The 18,981-nt window shown below is 41.7% G+C and overlaps 1 protein-coding gene across 6 annotated transcripts in view; it reads left to right on the forward strand.

The window, feature by feature from the left end:
• Positions 1 to 18,981, forward strand: part of LRCH1 (leucine rich repeats and calponin homology domain containing 1) — a 204,174-nt gene that overhangs the window by 5,409 nt on the left and 179,784 nt on the right. Inside the window, exon 1 of one of the 6 annotated variants that reach the window (XM_050766282.1) lies at positions 1,139 to 17,581. The exons of the other annotated variants lie outside the window; for them this stretch is intronic. The gene's annotated coding sequence lies outside the window, so the exon portion shown is untranslated. Of the gene's footprint in view, positions 1 to 1,138; positions 17,582 to 18,981 lie in introns of those variants that run through there. 6 annotated transcript variants of the gene reach the window in all.

Below are 18,981 nucleotides of genomic sequence, written 5' to 3' on the forward strand. Positions count from 1 at the left end.
ACAATACAGGAATCCGTAAGATGCTAAGTAACAGTTCCAGGAAGCTGCTGAGGCCCAAGGCAGGTCAAGATGAGATGCCAAGTAGCACTGATGGACGTCGTGTGTAGAATTCAGAGGAAAAGGTCATTTTCATGAGGATGCTTAGGAAAGACTTTGATAGCAGAGGTGGGATTTGGATCAGGTTTCCTAGGATGGATAGGATTTAGATAGAAGTGCCCATGAATATTCTGTGACTGGAAGGATGGTTCTAACATGTGGAGTAAGAACCTGACAGCTGGCTGGGTGTGGTGACTCACGCCTGTAATCCCAGCATTTTGGGAGGCTTTGGAGGGTGGATCACTTGAGGCCAGGAGTTCAAGACCGGCCTGGCCAACACGGTGAAACCGTGTGTCTCCAAAAAAAAAAAAAAAAAAAGAGCTGGGTGCCTATAATCCCAGTTACTCAGGAGGCTGAGGCATGAGAATTGCTTGAACCTGGGAGGTGGAGGTTGCAGTGAGCTGAGGTCATGCCATTGCACTCCAGCCTGGGCGACGGAACGAGACTCTGTCTCAAACAAACAATCAAATGAACCTGGCAGTCTGAGATTCTGTGAATAAAAGAAACACAGAGGGCATTTAAGCCTGTCTTTCTGGTCATATTCTTCTACCCTACTCCTACCTTATAATGGAGTTAAGACTACAGGGCTCTTATGACCCATTAATTGAGGACTCTGGAAATAGCTGCAGCCTAGGATTTGTCAGCCTGTGGGAATAACACCGTAGCTGTGTATGAACTGGCTCTCTCAACTGTCTGTACAGATTCAAAGGATCTTCTCTGAGATTTGTGGGTGGGTTTATCTCTTGAAGGCTGACTTCCACACCCTATTCCCATCCTATAGCAGTGGAGTCCTTGGGATGTTAGCACTCTTTAGTCATTGGAATTCACAGAAGACCTGATAATGAAATCTAGTCATTTTCAACAACTTAACTTTATTTCATAATTTGGCCATCAATATGTTTCATTATAAATATAATAAAATTTTTGAAATCACATGTTTCCTTAAAATGTATAGTTACATACATTTTATAGTTATATCTAGTTTTTAATTATCGTTCTGCTATTGAATTAAATTTGGTAGTTTTTAACATATCTCTCTTTTTGTGGTAGTTACTATCAGATAAATGCCTTTATTATATGTATTCTAAATATTCTTCCATTCATAAACTATGATTCATAACCTTTTCTGTCCTATTACTATCATTTTTTCTTCCCGGTTAAGGTATAGATACATTCCAACATCAAATAAAAGCTTTTAGGACATCTCAGACAATACCTGTAGTGGTTCTGAATCACGTAGGTGGACTCTTCCACATGTCTGTGGTATATGCCAAAAACAGTCTCCGCAAACCTACATGCTATTCTCATTGCTTGCATTACAGGCTGCTTTCTTGAAAAGGCAAGGACACGCTAATCATGCTTCTAGAATAATAGCATACAATTATAGGCCAGGGAACCTCTGGGAATTTTTGGTCTGTGCCAGTTTATAAAGGAACAGCCCAAGGTTTGACCTTCGTCACTGAAATGACTCTCCTGGAGAGTTTGTCAGTCACTGAAACATCTGATTTGATTTTTGGTGGGTGTTTGATATTAGGCCACAAATTAGCACACCCTGTCATTTAAAAATTTTTATTTAAATTATTGACTAAGACTTGTGTGTGTTTGTGTTACTGTAATGAACTGAAATTTCCTATGGCATGGCATAATAATTCTTTGGAATAAACATTTAAAGGGTAGACGCCTTTTGAAATCCATGTTGACGTTGATCAATTCAGAAGTCAAATTCCTTTTGCCCATGCTGTCCATCTGGTATATGTACACAGACTTTTTCTGTTATATTGTTGAACTTCATCATTGCTTGTTTAAACATAAGCTATTTCCCTCTTTTGTGTATACATTTCTGTTGCCCCATCTCTCTCTCTCTCTCTCTCTATCTATCTCTATCTCTATATCTATATATGTCTATCTATCTATGCATATCTATCTAAGGACTTTTCATATTTCAGCTGGGCAGCATTTACTTACTCTTAACGTCTGCCTGTAATTTCCCTTCAGGTGTGGTATTGCATGTGCTTTTTCAAAGCCTTGGTAATATAAATGGCAGAAATGCTATTATTAACTCCATATAAGGTGGTTATGGGTTTGTCAGTCAGGCAATGGGTAACTTGAATTTTTGTCTAAGCCTTAGAAAAACCTGTGTGAGGCTACTTTTCAGAATTTCTTGGGCTTTTTGGAAAACTTCTGTCTTGGATATTGGCCTGAGCTTAGATACGGCAATTCCACCAGTTTATGAACTATTTCAGTGATTGTGTGAGTTGTTAGAATTAAGAGAATTTGGTGTTAATTGCAGTGATTATTTCAACTTACAAGATTATAATCTATTATAAACACATTAAGGATGTAAGGCACAAGACCCAACTATTTTTCCATAGTGAATAATCTTTTTTAATGCCCAACTCATAGGAAGCCTAGCTTCTGTTATTGCTACTAGTCTTTTGTTGCATGAAAGTTTTTTTTGCATCAGAATTTTGCCATGATTTTTCAGATAGTAAGAAAAGAAAAAATGTAAAGAAAGTTCGGGATTCCAAGTAAGACTTAATTTAGGAAAACCAGGCATTCTAACATAGACTCAAACATGAAATATGCCTGTGTTATTCTTCAGCCTAATTTAAGGGTTTAGTGATACTGCTTCCATATTCTGCAGCAAGAAATAGTACATTTGGAAACCCTCTCCTCCCACAAAGTAATTCAAAAATAAAATGAGATTGTTTACATGAATAGAAAGGTGACGAACTGTGCGAATTTGGCTTCCCTTGCTTATTCCAGCCATGCAATAGAAGGGAAATGCTTTTATAGTCAGGTTTCTGTTCATTGTTTTTCCTGACCATATCCTCCTTCAGTGGCCATAAAGGAGGATATAGCTGCGGGAAAAAAAAGAACAATATGTTTGATTTGCATAACAGAAATACTTCCTATTTTCCTTGGGAAGAAATTATTGCTTCTGTGTTAGTATGATGCTGGTACCAAGGCAGCTCAACTGACTGCACCTGAAATTCTTACGGAACATTTTGAAGTCATCAGGGGCAGGTTATTTGATTTTGGGATCTTCCTAGATGTTTACTTTTCTTCCTTCTGCTGTTTGCTTCTTTCCCTCAGTCCCTCTGCTGGGGGTGGGAACCTAACACGGGTGTGGGATGAAACCGGGCAGGAGCCCTCCAGCTCAGTGTCTTGAATTTCCTCTCCACTCTTCTCGCCAAATGGGCAGAGAGCGGCCCGCATCTTAGTGTTTCTAATCTTCTGGCTTCCCATGTGGACTTGCTTTTGACAGCTGACCCCTGCAGTGTGGTGTGTATAGCTTTGGCACACGATGTGTTCCTCTGTTATTCTTCCCTATTTTTGATGTTTATGCCATACAGCGTGAGGAGTAGCATCAATATTTCTGATCTGGTTCAGTCAGCTTAGCTCTGATTTAACTCACTTTATCTCCGCAGGCAACGGTGGCAATTCGAAGACAGCACCATCAACGCACTGCCTGGCTTGCCCTTCCTCTAGATTGCCTTCATTTTGCATTTCCGAGTTATTTACCTCGTGTCCCTTCTCCTCCCCATTCTGTAGGATTCTACTGACCCCACTCTCATTTCATCTGGGCCCCAAGCCTGCTGGAAACAAACAGGCTCCCTATCAGCCCATTCTTGCAGATCTCAGCACTGAGTCATACAGGACCTGAAGCCATCTTTGCATTATTTCCTTATGGCATTTTTTGTTTTATTGCCTTCCTCTGATGCTTTCCCTATGTTTAACCTTTTTGCTCCTTCACTGGCCTGTGAGATTTAGCTAGACAGGACTTTTCCTGATTTTTGTATGCCTTCCATGCCCGGTACAGAAAATGCTAGAAAAGCATTGATGGATTGCTCCCTTTCCTCTTTCCTACACTTGGTCTCTGCATTTTTCATCCATCATCTTGGATCTACCCTGAAGCTATCCGCTACTTGTGCGTAGTTGGCTGATCTGCTCAGATTTTCCTGTGAGACCTGATTTTTCTCACACAGCATCTTTTTACTTCTCAGCGTCATCCACTGTATTAGCCTGCTAGGGGCGCCATGACAAAATTCCTCGGACTGCGTGGCTTAGACACAGAAATTAATTTTCCCATAGTTCTGGAGGCTGGAAGTCCAAGATCAAAGTGTTGGCAGGTTTGATTCTCCTGAGGCCTGTCTCTTGGCTTACAGGTGGAGGTTGTCTTCCTGGGTCTTCACAGGCCATTCCTTTTTATGCACAAATCCTTGTTGTCCCTTCCTGAGCCCAAATTTCCTCTTATAGGGACATCAGCCAGATTGGATTGGGACCCTCCCATAGGACCTCATGTAATCTTTATTACTTCTTTAAAGACTTTGTCTCTAAATACAGTCACATTCTGAGGTGCTAGGGTTTAGTGCTTCCATTACTTTTGGGGGTCATAATTCAGCCCATAAGAGCCACCGACTCACCCCTGCTGTAGGTGGTAGCTGCAGTTCCTCCCCCAGCCTGTGTAAACTGATCTTGGACTTGTGTGAGGCTGCCCTCAATGCTGCTCTTGCCCTCAATGCTGCATCTTGCTCAGGACAGGTCTGTTTGTTGGAATCTGGCCTGTCCTTGGAATCTAGCCCTGCACTTGCTACCTGTGCCTGTGCCCATGATGACAGTCCTGGTAATGCTCCTGAGCCCTCGAATGTGCTGTAAAACCGGGAATGAACCACATGTACACTTACAAATGGATGACTCTGGCTCCTCTGGACCCGTCCTCCATCTCTCATAGATTTAGAATCTTTTTGGTAGTTGGTGGGTCCCTAGAGTCACACTTTTTCTTAGCTAAGGTGGGGTCACTTCTCACCAACATTTGCAAGTGTTTGATAAGCAATGTTACATCTAAAATCCAATGAGTTATAGTGAATTCTGAGGGAGATGGGCAAGTGTTTTACAATATCAAATATCACTTGAAATTAGCAAATGAAAAACAAATCAACATCTTTTGAGCACTTATCGTGTAAGAAGCATAGCCAAAAATATAAAGGCATAGTTCCACCTAGTTTGAATTGGATGAGGATTCAATAAATTTTGTATTTGAAAGTCCCTTACACTTATAGTACTCTGATTAACAAGTATTATTTCACTAAAGCCTTTCAGCCCTTAGCTAAATGGACTTTCTTCCTTTTTCTTTAAGTACAGCTGAGTGATTAAAAATGGAGTTTCCTGAGCTTCAAAGACGTGGGTTCAAATCTTGGCCTTGTTGCTTATAAACTGTGTCACTTTGGCCAGATGACTTAAACCCTATGCATCGATTTCCTCACCTGTCAAATGGGGATAAGAAGAGCATGTACGTAGTAGAGTTTTATGAGGACATTGGTTATATTAACAACAGTTAACATTAGCAAACAGTTATTCTATGTCAGGTATCGCTCCAAGTGCTTTATATGAAAATATGTGTATGAAATGTATGTAATAGATGTTTCACTTCATTCAATGCTTGCTACGTGGTCTGTTTTAACCAGAGTAGGGGCTCAATAACTCCAAGCAATGCCTTTCTATTGCAACCTGAAGAGGGAGATTAGAAATGTAGAAACCATCCATTCATCTCTCTCCCTTGACACCAAGGCCCAGAGAGTATAATCATTTGGCCAAGGGTACACAGCATGGCAGTAGGTGCCAGAGCCAGGGCAAAGTCTACCAGCCTCACATCAAGGGGTTGTTTTTGTGGAGCCAGGATGTGACATTGGGATGAAGGGAAGGCCTTCCCTCATCCATAGGGTTCTCAGGTCAAACCCACCCAAACCAGCCAGGTTGTGGGCCTCCCAAAGAACAAATGCTGTGAAACCTTTAATAACAGATGGTCCAAAGCTGGGGAGAATAAGATCAAGTTAACGCTAGTTACAAATGAGACGTGTTAGTTTAAGATTTGACTGTGGTGTGGGGGACATGCACGGGCCTCTTGTCAATTGGATTCCACATACTAAAGGAGCGTGCTGAGCAGCCCCTGACTCACAAATGGGGGCCGTCAGCCTTTCCTAGCAAGGCTTTGTTTCACAACTTGGCACGCATTTTCCTATAAAAACAAGGTAGTAACCTGTGATTTGGTTCTCCCGCCAACCCACGAAGGCCTGTTTAACCCTAGCAGACATGGGCCTTCCTATTAATGGTGGTTTCTTATTGTTTCTTTGGAAAAAGGCAACCCCAGTTCCAACGTGAAATCCCGAATCTGGAGAACTTGGCATCAGGCTGTGAGTAAGGCCTCTGCCTCTTGAAAATAATTCTCTCCCCTCTGGCCATTCTGGCCAGGGGTCGGAGGTTCCCCACACCTCTCCCAGACCCCTTGGTCAGGGAGGGCAGCGGCTGGGCAACAAGGATTGGCGTAAGTCAGGGATCCACTTGGACCTCAGGAAGGCCACCGGGCCAGGGAGGAGTGGGCCCAGGAGCCATCCACCTGAGGGAGGTGTGCAGGAATTTAGACACTTCTCTATTTAATTTTTACATTTCTTCTATATCATCTCCCCAACTTACTAATTTTGGAATTGGAGGCAAGTTAGTGAACTTTTCTGAACATCAGGTTTATAATTTGTTAGAAGCGAAAATGCTCTTTATCCTGTGGGTGGTTGTCGTGATTCACAGGGTAATGGATGGTACGGGAGCAGGGCTCAGGGCTGGCGAAGAGTGAGTGACTAGTAGAAAACCTGTCACTTTCTGTCCGGAATTTCCATGGGGCTGTGTGACATAGTCTTCTTCAGTCAAGTAAATAATTGGAAGCTGTCAGCCTACCATTAGCATAGAGGCTAAAGCACAAACTGTGGCTGGGTTCTTATCCCTGCTGTGCCAGGACATGGCTGCTGCTTCGCTTCCCTGAGTCTTGGTTTCCTCGTCATAAAATGGGGATAATAATTATAGAATTATTGTGAGGAACAAATGAATACATATATCAAGTGCTTAGATCCGTGCCTGGCACTGATTTTGCCATTATGATTATTCTATATCTTTAGAAAAGAGATTCAATGTTATAAGGCACAGCAAGACTAAATTCCTAGAAATACTGTGACATTAATAAAATAACTTCAGTATCCAGCAAGCTTAGGTGTACATGCTTTCAGTGTGTGTGCATGTTATTGATATCCTTTTGGCAGTCATGGGAGGATGGTAGCGTGGGTGGTATTCATTATTCCATATTGCATGGGGGGAAACTGAGGCTGGATGGTGAAATGACTTTCCTTGGGTTATGCTGCTAGTCAGCAGTTGAGACAAGACCACATCTGGGTTTTCATGCTGTTTTTATTCCTCAATTCAACGGCGTTCTTAGGTTTGATTTAATTGCTACTGGGGCCGGGCGCAGTGGCTCACGCCTGTAATCCTAGCAATTTGGGAGGCCAAGGTGGGTAAATCACTTGAGGTCAGGAGTTCGAGACCGGCCTGGCCAACATGGTGAAACCCCATCTCTACTAAAAATACAAAAATTAGCCAGGCGTGGTGGTGGGTGCCTGTAATCTCAGCTATTCAGGAGGCTGAGGCAGGAGAATCACTTGAACCCGAAGGCAGAAGTTGCAGTGAGCTGAGATCACACCATTGCACTCCAGCGTGGGTGACAGAATGAGACTCTGTCTCCAAAATAATAATAATAATAATGATAATAATAATAATAATAATGATAATAATTTCTGCTGGGCCAGAGGAGTCTTGAGGGGACTGAGCCTGGCAGAGAAGAGTGCGTTCGGGATTCTCACAGTAGGGAATGGGGAACCTGCTCCTGTGCCGCATTATGTATTCGGGTGAAGGGTGCTGGGACCAGCTCTTGTTTTGGCCTCCAGATTGGAGGGGTGAGGAAGTGGTGGCTGGGGCCTCAGAGGAAGGCCTGGGGTGCCTGTCTTCAGCCTCTACGGAAGTCTTGTCATTGATTTAGAAGCTTTTCCAAGTTAAAAAACAAGCAAACAAACAAAAAACCATTGACAGTCTCTTCGCGTTCTTGGCAAAAAATGCTTTGTGAATAATTTTATGTTCTTGACATGCTCTGAAGGTGAATAGCAAACACTTCTACCAGAAGTGAGGACGTGGCTACCGGGAGGCTGAGCTTTAGGAATAAATATCTAGTAGATTCAATCGTTATCTTTTTGCCCCTCACTCTTTTACTGGCATCCAGCATTTATTTTGAACTTCAGTCAGAAGTTATTTCACTAAGAACTTTGTGATAGCTTCAACATCTCCCTGAGGATACTGATACGGTAACTCGGAAGGGGGAATAATGTTTGTCAAGGCAGACTCGTGTCTGGGTCCAGGGTCTTTCGGAATGTTCCTCGTTCAGTTCTCAGAACACCCTTGTGAGGCTGGGAGGATCATTGTTACTGAGAAGGGGACTTACCATAAGTTACGCAGTCAGAGTGTATTTGTAAGCCAGTAAAGACGGAGCCGAAATTGGAACCCGAACAGTTGTTGAAGAAGTGCAGGATCCTCCTCTATTTTAGTGTCACTGAATATTTAGAGCTGGAGACGAGACCAGAGAAGGAGATTTTGCAGATGAGAATCAAGCCTATGGCATTTCTACAGATGGTCCTTGGGGTGACACAAGAGATTTTGGAGTTCATGCCCGAGTAGGATCCAGATTCCTGACTAATGTGATTTCTCCCACTGATGTGAAAGTGAGCTCAGAGATCCCAAGTATATGCATGGGGAGTTCCAGCCCTGATCCTCACTTGTTTGTGATGACCAGCTATCAGCTCTATTTCTAAGAATCGTGTTTTAAAGCAAGTCACGATTCCTAGTTTTAAAAATTCTTCAAGGTGTCTGTTGTTAAAAAATGTAGATACACATTTGGGTTTTCAGCTTTGGTATAAACTTTTCTGGTTAGACTTTGTAACACATGACCCAATTGAACAGTTTACTGATATTTTCTGTAAACAGTTTACTGATACTTTCCCTCCAATGAGAAATGAACGAATTTCATCGAGTGCAAGACCAAGTTTACTTTGTAGAACATTACCTATAGAATACAAATGTTTACATTCCAAAGACTGTTTTATTATGTAATAAGAATCATCAATTTGACATATGAAAAATGTTTTATTTTGTAATGAAGATCTTTCTATACATTAATTACATCTACAATTTTATAGATTAAATAGGACAGCACAAGATTATGGCTAAAAAACAGATTTTTTTTGAGTGTATGCAATAAAATCCAACTTAAAGGAATCTGTGCAATTGAGGGCAAATAGATCTCTTTTTGCGCAGTTCCCTGGGAGGGGACGATGATAATCTCTGCATGCAATTTTTAGGCAATTGTGTGTGTGTGTGTGTGTGTTTTTTTTTCCTGGTGTTTTAGAAAGCCTAGATAAGTCCAAGTTAATTTTAGTTGTAGCAGTCATTCCATTGGTTATAGGCTTGTAATTAACTCTTAGCTGTGGTTTCAGATATTTACAATGAATGCTTTCTTGTATCTATACAGTACTGTAAAAGGTGCTATGCTGTAACTTTGTAAGTACAAATGTGCCTAAATCTGATAGATTTTAAACAATTCAGTTGGCAGCTGTGAAGGCTTGCTTCTGCCTCTTCCTCCCCTGCACAGGCTGAGTCCTTGGAATCAGTATGTTAATGAAGACTTGGTATCTCAGGATGAAATTCGCACCATGGGAGTTCTGAGATAATGTGTCCTGATAGAGTGCCTAATGCTTGCCTCTTAGGAGGGCGAGTGACAAAGACAGTATAACTCAGCTGAGTGCTTTCATCATCAGGCAGCCTTCGTCTTTCTCAAGTGGTTCCATAGTTTCCATGTGTGTGCTTTCTTGTGTTTCTGTGTCTTAGACCCCTTCTCTCCTTGGGCAGTCTGTCTGTTATCTTTTAATACTGCATGGTAGATTGGATTGGATGAGCCCCATCACCTTTGGATAAAAAAAGGCTTTTGGACATAAGTCTGTGCAACACTCTTTTCTTTAGAGAACGTAATAGATCCCTGGGAACATCACAAGAGGTGCTCTCAGAGGGTGCTTATAAGTGGCACCATCCTAAATCCAGGTTTACCAGGGACAGCCTGGGTTTATAACTCTTAATAGCACCCTCTTTTAGCACAGTATGATTTAGATATGTTATATGGTCACCCCATGCACATGGGATGTGGTGGATGACACCTTTTAAGAATAAAGCAAAATGGAGACAAGTGAAGTGACTTACCTACCCGTGTCCAGTTGTGTCAGATTGAATCCAGAATTGGTCCAGCTTGTCCTGGTCATTTCACCAGCTACCCATACTGCCATCCTTTGAAGGAATTACAATGCTTGGCTGGTTTCTCTTTTTAACTTTCATGCCAAGAAACCCTCTCAGTAAAGTCTTTGGCATTTCTTGTTCATTTTAGCTGGTAAAATACAGCATTAATTTAAAAATGATGAAATACTGCATACATAGAAAGGAGTCCATACCCTATGTAGACGTGATTTAAATAATGATGATAAAACAGGCATAGTGACAGAAGCATATAGAAAGGTGATCGCCTGGGAAGGGGTGCAGAGAAGAAGGAAACATTCTGTGTCTTAGAATGGTGAGAACATAGGTGTATGCATTTGTCAGAACTCAGTGAACTCTGCACTTGGGTGCATTTTACTGTATGTAAATCATACCTTGATACAGTAGACTAAAAATTTACCTATGTACCCACTATCCAACTTAAAAAGAAGAACATTTCCAATACCTTTTTAGCTTTCTGCCTGGTGCCGATTCCTGACTGACAAGCTGTATTAAAACAGAGTAACTGAGGCTTGATTGCTAAATCAATGCCTCCTATTAGAACACTGATATTTCTATTTTAGTGGACGTTCTTTAATCTTTATTTTCCTTATTCCGAAACATCTTGTTAACCCTCTTTACATAGTCTTACTCATAAACTCTTCTAATTCTGTATTTAACAAATGGCATTTTATTTTAGTGATAGAAAAAACTGTTGCTGAACCAAGTTTCCTGGGATCACTGGGACGATGTTGGCTAATGGAGTCCAAAGTTGAAAGCATTTGTTGTGCACCTACTGGATGTCAGACACTTTGCAGACATGATCTTACTTCTCCTCTGAGCCTAATAATAGGTATCATTTCCCTTAAATTTCCTTATGTGCAGAATTGAGGCCTATAGATGTTAAGAAGCTTGCCTAAGATCCTCATGCAAAAGTAATTAGGAGAATTAGGAGTCAGGGTTTGAGCCTCAGTGATCTAAGTACATTGTTAATGTAGAGAACTGCCCTTTGCTGGGGAAAGTGAAGCATTTGGCTGGCTCCCCGGGTTGTATCCTGTAGCACCGGGACCATGTGGCGTATCACTTCCAAATTTCCTAAATCACCGTGATCCTGCATACTCCCTGCCCAGATCCCCTCCTTTGGCTCTCTCCTGCCTGCCCACTGAGGCTCGGCTGCCTAGCAGCAGATCCACAGGGCCTCTGGTATCTGGCGCCACCCTGCTTATCCTGCCGGGTTTTCCTCTCCCCCTTTAAGGGCCTGTGTGGCTCCAGCTGCCTTTTCCATTAGTGTTCCCGTATGTTCCAGGTTAAGGCCTCCGCTTTGCCTTCGATTGTACCTTTTCTGCCTTCATGGCACTTGCCAAATAAAATAAACAAAACAACAACAGACCCCAGCTTTCCAGTCCCTGTCAAGCAGTCATCTCAAAATTTTAATTCCTGCCTCTTCTAGGATGCCCCAAATGCCAGCCTCCCTCTCTGCAACTCTGCTCATCTTTTCGTCTAAAACAGAATTTGTAATGATTTAGTTGGTCCTTAATTGTTCTTTAATTTCATGTCTTTTTTCTCTAGTAAGAATGATAATAGCTTCATTTATTGAGTCAGATATTGTGTTCTCCACTTTATGTGGCTTCCCTCAGCTAATTCCTAGAGCAATCTTAGGAGGTAAGTACACATTTTCTTCCCATCTGACAGATTGGAAAATTGAGGCTCAGAGAGAAAGGCCTGAGATCACATGGCTACTAAGTGACAAGACTGGGATTTGGTTTGACTTGAGTTTGACTGCTCTTTGCTGACTTCTTGCAAGTGCTTTGAGGAGAGTAGAAAAGAAAGGAAACTGACATTCACTGTGCTTTTGCTATGGCTTGGCACTGAGATGGTTTAGCTTATTATCTCACAGGGTCCTTATCGTGTGCTAAGAATCAGATCTCCAAAAAACTGAGAATTAGATGTCTAAAAAATGGAGGCTCTGTTTACATAATTTGTTCAAGGTCACAGTGCTGATTAGTGGAGAGAGAAAAATTAAACCAGGTCTTTCTGCCCCTAGAGATGCTCCACTGTGTGCATGAGGAACACTTTCTTTATTTCTTTTTCTTATTCTCTGCAGGGCCTAGCATAGAGGTGGATATTAGTGAAACTTTTCAATTAGTTATAGGTTATTAAAAAGCAACAAAAAAGTGCCTTTTATTCTGTTAGAAGCATGAACATATCACACATATTCCAGTAGGGAAGAGGAGAAACCATAAATAAAGAATGTTGGATTTTTAGAAGAGACAATGTAGAAGCAAAGGTGAGGTGAGACAGATACATGAACAGAATGGCAGTCACAGAATTTCTTATCTTTTGAGAGATTTACTTGAGGGATTATACCTTTACTGTAGTAGAGGAGTGTCTAAAATTAAAAGACAGGAGATGACATAGTATTCCCATTCACATTTTTAAATTGCTGTCTGGTTAGCTGTCTCCAGTCAGGTAGCTTCACTGCTCCTTTCTTTAACTGCCTTTCTCAGGCATAGAAGTAAAAAGAAGTAAAAGGTAATGGCCAGTTGCCCTGGGCCCTTCCATTGGTGGATTTGCAGAGGACTGAAATTCACCCTAGAGCTTACCCTTCAATGTAACTAAGTATTAAAAAACTCAAACCTATAAAAAAGGAACTCCTTTGTGTTCCAACAATTGTTACAATAGGTTAGACTTTTGGTGATCAAAACACATCTCCATTAACTGCTCCAGCATCTCGTGCATCTCAGCTGTTTGTGGGAGTCATCCAGCAGGAGGGAGGATGGGTCTGCATCAAATGCAGTTCCTGGGCCTTGGAATATGTCCTCCACTTTTGTTTGATCAGCAGAGTGTTTGCATTGAGTGTGCTGTGTGCCAAGAGAACAGTTGTCAGTGGTATTCGCAGTGATGCACATTGGCATGAGTGCCAGAGATTCAAGTGGCGACGAGCACCAACTCTGCCTTCCACCCGTTGCTTTTTGTGCTCTCAGAAACTGGAGAAACGCTAGCTTTGCACACTGGATTTTCTCGAAGTGGGCTAGGCGTATCATTTCCAAGGGCTATGGAGCTTCCTGGAATTGTGTGTGCTATGAACACGCTCCCAGAATGATGAAATGCCAAACTACTCAAGTCACCATGCCTTTGTTCACTGGCTCCCATGCCTTTCTTGCTGTGACCATCCATGAGGTTTAGAACCATCACAGCTGTTTAGGTAATGGTCTTGGAGTCCAATAGATCAAGGTCAAATTCTGGCTCTGTCACTTAGCAGTTGGGTGACTTTAGGCAATTCATGCACCTCTCTGAACTTCTTATTTCTCATCTGTAAAGTAAGTGAGAGTAATAACACTTACGGAGTTGCTGTGATGCTGTGATGACTAAAATAACAGATTCTAAGTATGTGGCACTTGGGGTGTGTGTGTGAGAGAGAGAGAGAGAGAAAGAGCGGGAGGGAGGGGGAGAGAGAGAGAGAGAGGGGCAGGCAGGCAGTGGCTGTTTTTTTGAACTGTGATGCCCACAGAGGGGGAGCTATTTTTGGAGAGGGGGTCTTCTCACTGCTCCCAATTCTCATCCATGCTGGGGATGTGCATCTGTCTCTGTCACTACTCTGGGAACATACCTCTTGTCGGATACAGCTGTCTTTCTGTTGTTCTGCCAGCACAGGGCTGAGGCCACTCCCTGCACTCCTCTTCCTCCTTGTACCCCCATTGCAGGCCGTGCCTGGGGACTCCCTGACCCTGCTGTCCTTCCCAGCCTGGAGCTTGCTGCTCTTTATGGGGAGGACTTTGATTCTCTTTGTCAGGCTGCCTGAGAAACAGGCCTAGGGGGTCTGAAGTTATAATCCCCAGACCAAATATGTTTATCATCTTATTTGAGCCATCCTGAGACTTACTGCAACACAGCTTTAAGCTCGGTGACTTTAATTTGGACCACAGCCTATTATACATATGGCATGGTGTCAGCTTTTAGTAAAAGATAAAATAGGTGAGTGAAAAGAAAGATACATAGATGCCAGTTGGAGAACAGAGTGATCTAAAAGCAAATTCTGCATAGCAATGTGAATACTTCAGAGTGGACGGGGGTATAGTTTGAAAGAAGCTACTTATAACGACTGTTTTCATTATATTGACTGAATTAAAAAAAAAAAAAAAACCTCAACAAAATCTCCCTAACTTGTGCAGTCATGTGGAAGACAGAATAAGAGGGTAGTGCACAATCGTGGGCAAAAGGAGGTAAGCAAACATTGCAAAGACGTTAAAAAGCTTTTTTTTAAGTTCTATATTCACAGCCACGTTTTGTAAACTTAAGAGGTGCTGTATTATTTTTTTCATTCATTCATCCATCCAGCAAATATTTATTATCTAGTGTGAGTAGCTTGCCCATGAGCCCATCCCTTTCCATGGCCTGTTACTGTATGTGACAAGGATAGCAGCATGCAGAGTAGCTTGTAACCACGTTGTCCGGGTGAACTACTCCTCCATCTACTAGCCCAGTGACCTTGGGTAAGTTCCATCACCTCTCTATGCTCTAGTTTCCTCATTTGTAAAAGAGAAATGATAATAGCACCTGTCACAGAGGGCTTTGGGGAATTGAAAGTGCAAGGAGTGCAGAGCAATGCCTGACATCTGAGAGACACTCAATACATTTTAACTCTTACTTGTTTTCTGACTTATTCGTTTGTTTCTTTATTGTCACTCTCCCTTTCCATCATTAAATGCTGAGAGAAACCTTGTTTTCTCTTTTCTCGTGTAACTACTATCCTTGGTTCCTAGGACAGTGTCTGCCCATGGTAGCAGCTTAGTAAATATTTGAGCTGAGTAAGTGAATAAATGGCTAGATGAATGAATGGAATGCATGAAGGCCAGACTCTATGCTGGGTGCCTCCTAGACAGGAGTGAACAAAACTTGGTGCCTGCTGGATATATACCCAAAGGAAAGGAAATCAGTACAGCAAAGAGGTATCTGCACCCCCATGTTTGTTGCAGCACTGTTGAGAGTAGCCAAGATTTGAAAGCAACCTAAGTGTCCATCATCAGATGAATGGATAAAGAAAATATGGTACATATGCACAATGGAGTACTATTCAGCCCTAAAAAAGAATGAGATCTTGTCATTTGCAACCATATAGATAGAACTGGACATCATTATATTAAGTGAAATAAGCCAGGCTCAAAAAGACAGACTTCACATGTTCTCACTTATTTGTAGGAGCTAAAAATTAAAACAGTTGAACTCATGGACATAGACATAGAGAGTAGAATGTTGGTTACCAGAGGCTGGGAAATGGAGGGATGGGAAGGAGGTAGGGATGGTTAATAGGTATGAAAAATAGTTAGAATGAATGAATAAGATCTAGTATCTGATAGCACAACAGGATGACTGTAGTCAATAGTAATAATAATTATTATATATATGTGTATATATGTGTATATTTTTGAGATGGAGTCTTAACTCTGTTGCCCAGGCTGGAATGCCAGTGGCATGATCTCAGCTTACCACAACCCCTGCTTGCCTGGTTCAAGCAATTCTCTCACCTCAGCCTCCCAGGTAGCTGTGATTACAGGCACACACTACCATGCCCGGCTAATTTTTGTATTTTTAGTAGAGACGGGGTTTCACCATGTTGGCCAGGCTGGTCTCGAACTCCTGACCTCAGGTGATCCACCTACCTCGGCCTCCCAAAGTGCTGTGATTACAGGCGTGAGCCACCGTGCCCGGCCATATATAAATAATAATTTAATTGTACATGTTAAAGTAACCAAAAGAGTAAAATTGGATTGTTTGTAACACAAAGGATAAATGCTTGAGGTGATGGGTATTTATTTACCCTGATATGATTGTTGCATGTCTGTATCAAAATATCTCATGTACCCATAAATAAATATATATATATACCTACTATGTGCCCACAAAAATTAAAAAATTAACATTAAAAAATACAAAACAAGCGGTGCTGCCTGCATTTTAGAGCTTCCAGCTAGTCAAGTGAAGGAGAAACCTAGAGATCTATAATGACCAAAGGTGCTAAGTATCAATGCAAGGGAAGAATGGGGACACCATGCTGGATGGCATCAAGAAAGAAGCGCCATTTTCCAACTATGTTGGGTGGTGGACTGATAAACAAGACTACTTTTTTTCTTTATCCATTTGAAGACTTAAAATAATTATTTGTAGATCCCCTTTCCCCACTTTTTAAAGCATTTCCTTCTAAATTATTCCCTCCTCAAACATATAAACTATTATATGCATGTTCTAAAATTTCTAAAAGGAAGGTAAACACATTTTAATCATTTAAAAGGTTTTTTTTAAAAGTCAACACATGTAACTTAAAAATGATTATGAAGCACTTGTTTATTTTTGGTTGCCTGGAATTTATTTGTGTGTAGGGTTTTTTTTTTTTTCCTTCATTTTGGTGTATGGGCTATTTATTGCTTTTTCTTAATCTTTTCCTTGTCTGTTTGGATGAAATCAGACAGCAAAATCCTTTTTGGCAGTGGTAATAATAAATATTCTGTTTAGTCTTTGGATGAGGTTTACATGAAATATCTATAAGTACATTCTGGAATATTGGAATAAAAGTTTCCAATCCTTTTAGTCAATGGATAGTGGGATAGATGAAAAGTTCAAACCAAAATATACCTGCTGGACAAGAACCATCATCTTTTAATAGGTAGAAATCCTCCTGAGGGTCCAGTCTTCCTTTCATTCCTGTTCTACATTGTCAATGACTCTGACCATAGGAGCAGGGAACTTCTGGATAGGAGGCAGTGCTGCTGGTCCCTGCTATCATCGCCAGCACAAAGGATCGTATTATTATTATTATTTTTAGGAGTGGAGTTTAAGCTCAGCTGGGCACCCCAAACATTGATGGAGGTAGCCTATCGTATGGCTTAGAGTCACAGAACCACAAGACGCGTGTGTGATGATCTAAATAAAGAGCTCTTCTCGCAACCTGGTGGCTCTGGCGACAGAACTGGGCGTGGGAGGGCTTTCTCATTCATGTGTTGTGAACACAAATGATTCTCTAAGTTGAAGGACACATTGCTCTGCAACATAACTGAAAAAAGCTGTGCATGAATATTTGTGTGTGTGTGTGTGTGTGTGTGTGTGTGTTGTGGTGGGGAGTAGTCTCATTCCTACTTGCAAAAATCCTCCGGAAGGGGTTTTCAAAGCATTGCACAGAGCTGTTGCTTGTCAGCTTCTTGTGCTGACTAGATGTCAGCAACACTTCCTCAACTTTGGACAATGCCTTGAAAACAGAGATCAGTGTGGGATGGATTTAAATGGAACTGAATGATAGAGAAACCATTGCCGAATTTATAGTTAGGTAAGTCATGTTTTCTTTCTCTGTCTCTGTAAATTTTTCCTGAAATGCGTGTATGAAGCTCTTTTTGGCTGAAATGAGAGAGTGAAGCAGGCTCCTGAGTCCTTGAGTGAAGAGGATCCATTGAGAAGTTCAGAGGGACAGAGAATGAGCATGAGTAACGGCAGCACAGGATTGGCAGGAGTGATATCAAATAGTACATCATCTCAGAGTGACCTACTATTCGACTTTGGAATGCATTTTTATTTTTGGCAGTGGATTTACCTCCCTGTGTCCTGCCTGGACAAACGTTGGAATTAGTCAGCATTCCTTAAGCACATGCTGATTATGACCAAAGAAAGTGGCAGGCTTGAGGCCTGCTGGCGACCAGGAGAAAGCCAGCTGGATTAGACACTTGCTCTGAGCCTTGTGTTCATGTAACTTATGGGGCAGCCTTCTAAGCCAGAGAAACAAGAAACTCAAAGGCACTTTCAGCAAGGTTCTCATGCACGGCAGCGTATTTTAATACTCGTGCTCCCTTTAGGCAGGCCCTAAATAAGAATGTCTTGTTCTAATTTTTTTCCATAGACTTAAGGTTGTTGGGGGAAAACTTGTTAGAATTCCCAAGTGAAACCATTTAAATGCCTTGGCTTCTGATAACTGGGAGTCCTGAGTGAAGTTGTCAGTTGCTGCTGAACTCAGCAGAAATAATTGCGCTCTCTATGCGGATGATCTGTGTATATTTTGAGACCATTCTGAGACCGACAAAGGCTATCGCAACATGTTCACATTGCTATTGTTGATTAGAGCTCTGAGCTTTACACGTTGTCTCCTTTGGTGTCATTTGGAACATTGGAGAGCCATGCTTCTTTCCTTTCAATATTCTCAACTTGGCCCAGCCAGGATTAGAGGCTTCCTTCTGAGGTTCAGTAGAATTTTGTATTTACCCTTTATCATTATTCACCTTACTGTGTTGCACTTCTCTGTTTACAGTCTCCAGCATTCCGTTACAGTGCTAGGACGATGTTGGCATTTGTATTAGTTTTTCATTACTTCATAAGAAATTGCCCCAAATTTGGTGGCTTAAAATAATGCACATTTATTATTGCACAGTTTCTACAGGTCAGGAGTCCAGACACAGTTTGGCTGGATTCTCTGCCCTAGGTCTCACAAGGCTGTAGTCAAGGAATTGGCTGAGGCTTCTCATCTGAAGCTTGGAGTCCTTTTCCAGGCTCTCGAGGTTGTTGGCAGGATTCAGTCCCTTGTGACTGTGGAACTCATGGTGGCCTTTTTTTCCTCCAGGCCAGCAGGAAAAAAAGGTCTCTGACTTGAGGGTGGGCCCCAGTCCTTCTTTTCTTTTAATTAAATTAAATTAAATTTAATTTAATTATTATTTTTTGAGACAGAGTTTCATTCTTGTTTCC

The sequence above is a fragment of the Macaca thibetana genome, chromosome 17 (assembly GCF_024542745.1).
Source record: "Macaca thibetana thibetana isolate TM-01 chromosome 17, ASM2454274v1, whole genome shotgun sequence".
Classification (NCBI taxonomy): domain Eukaryota; kingdom Metazoa; phylum Chordata; class Mammalia; order Primates; family Cercopithecidae; genus Macaca; species Macaca thibetana.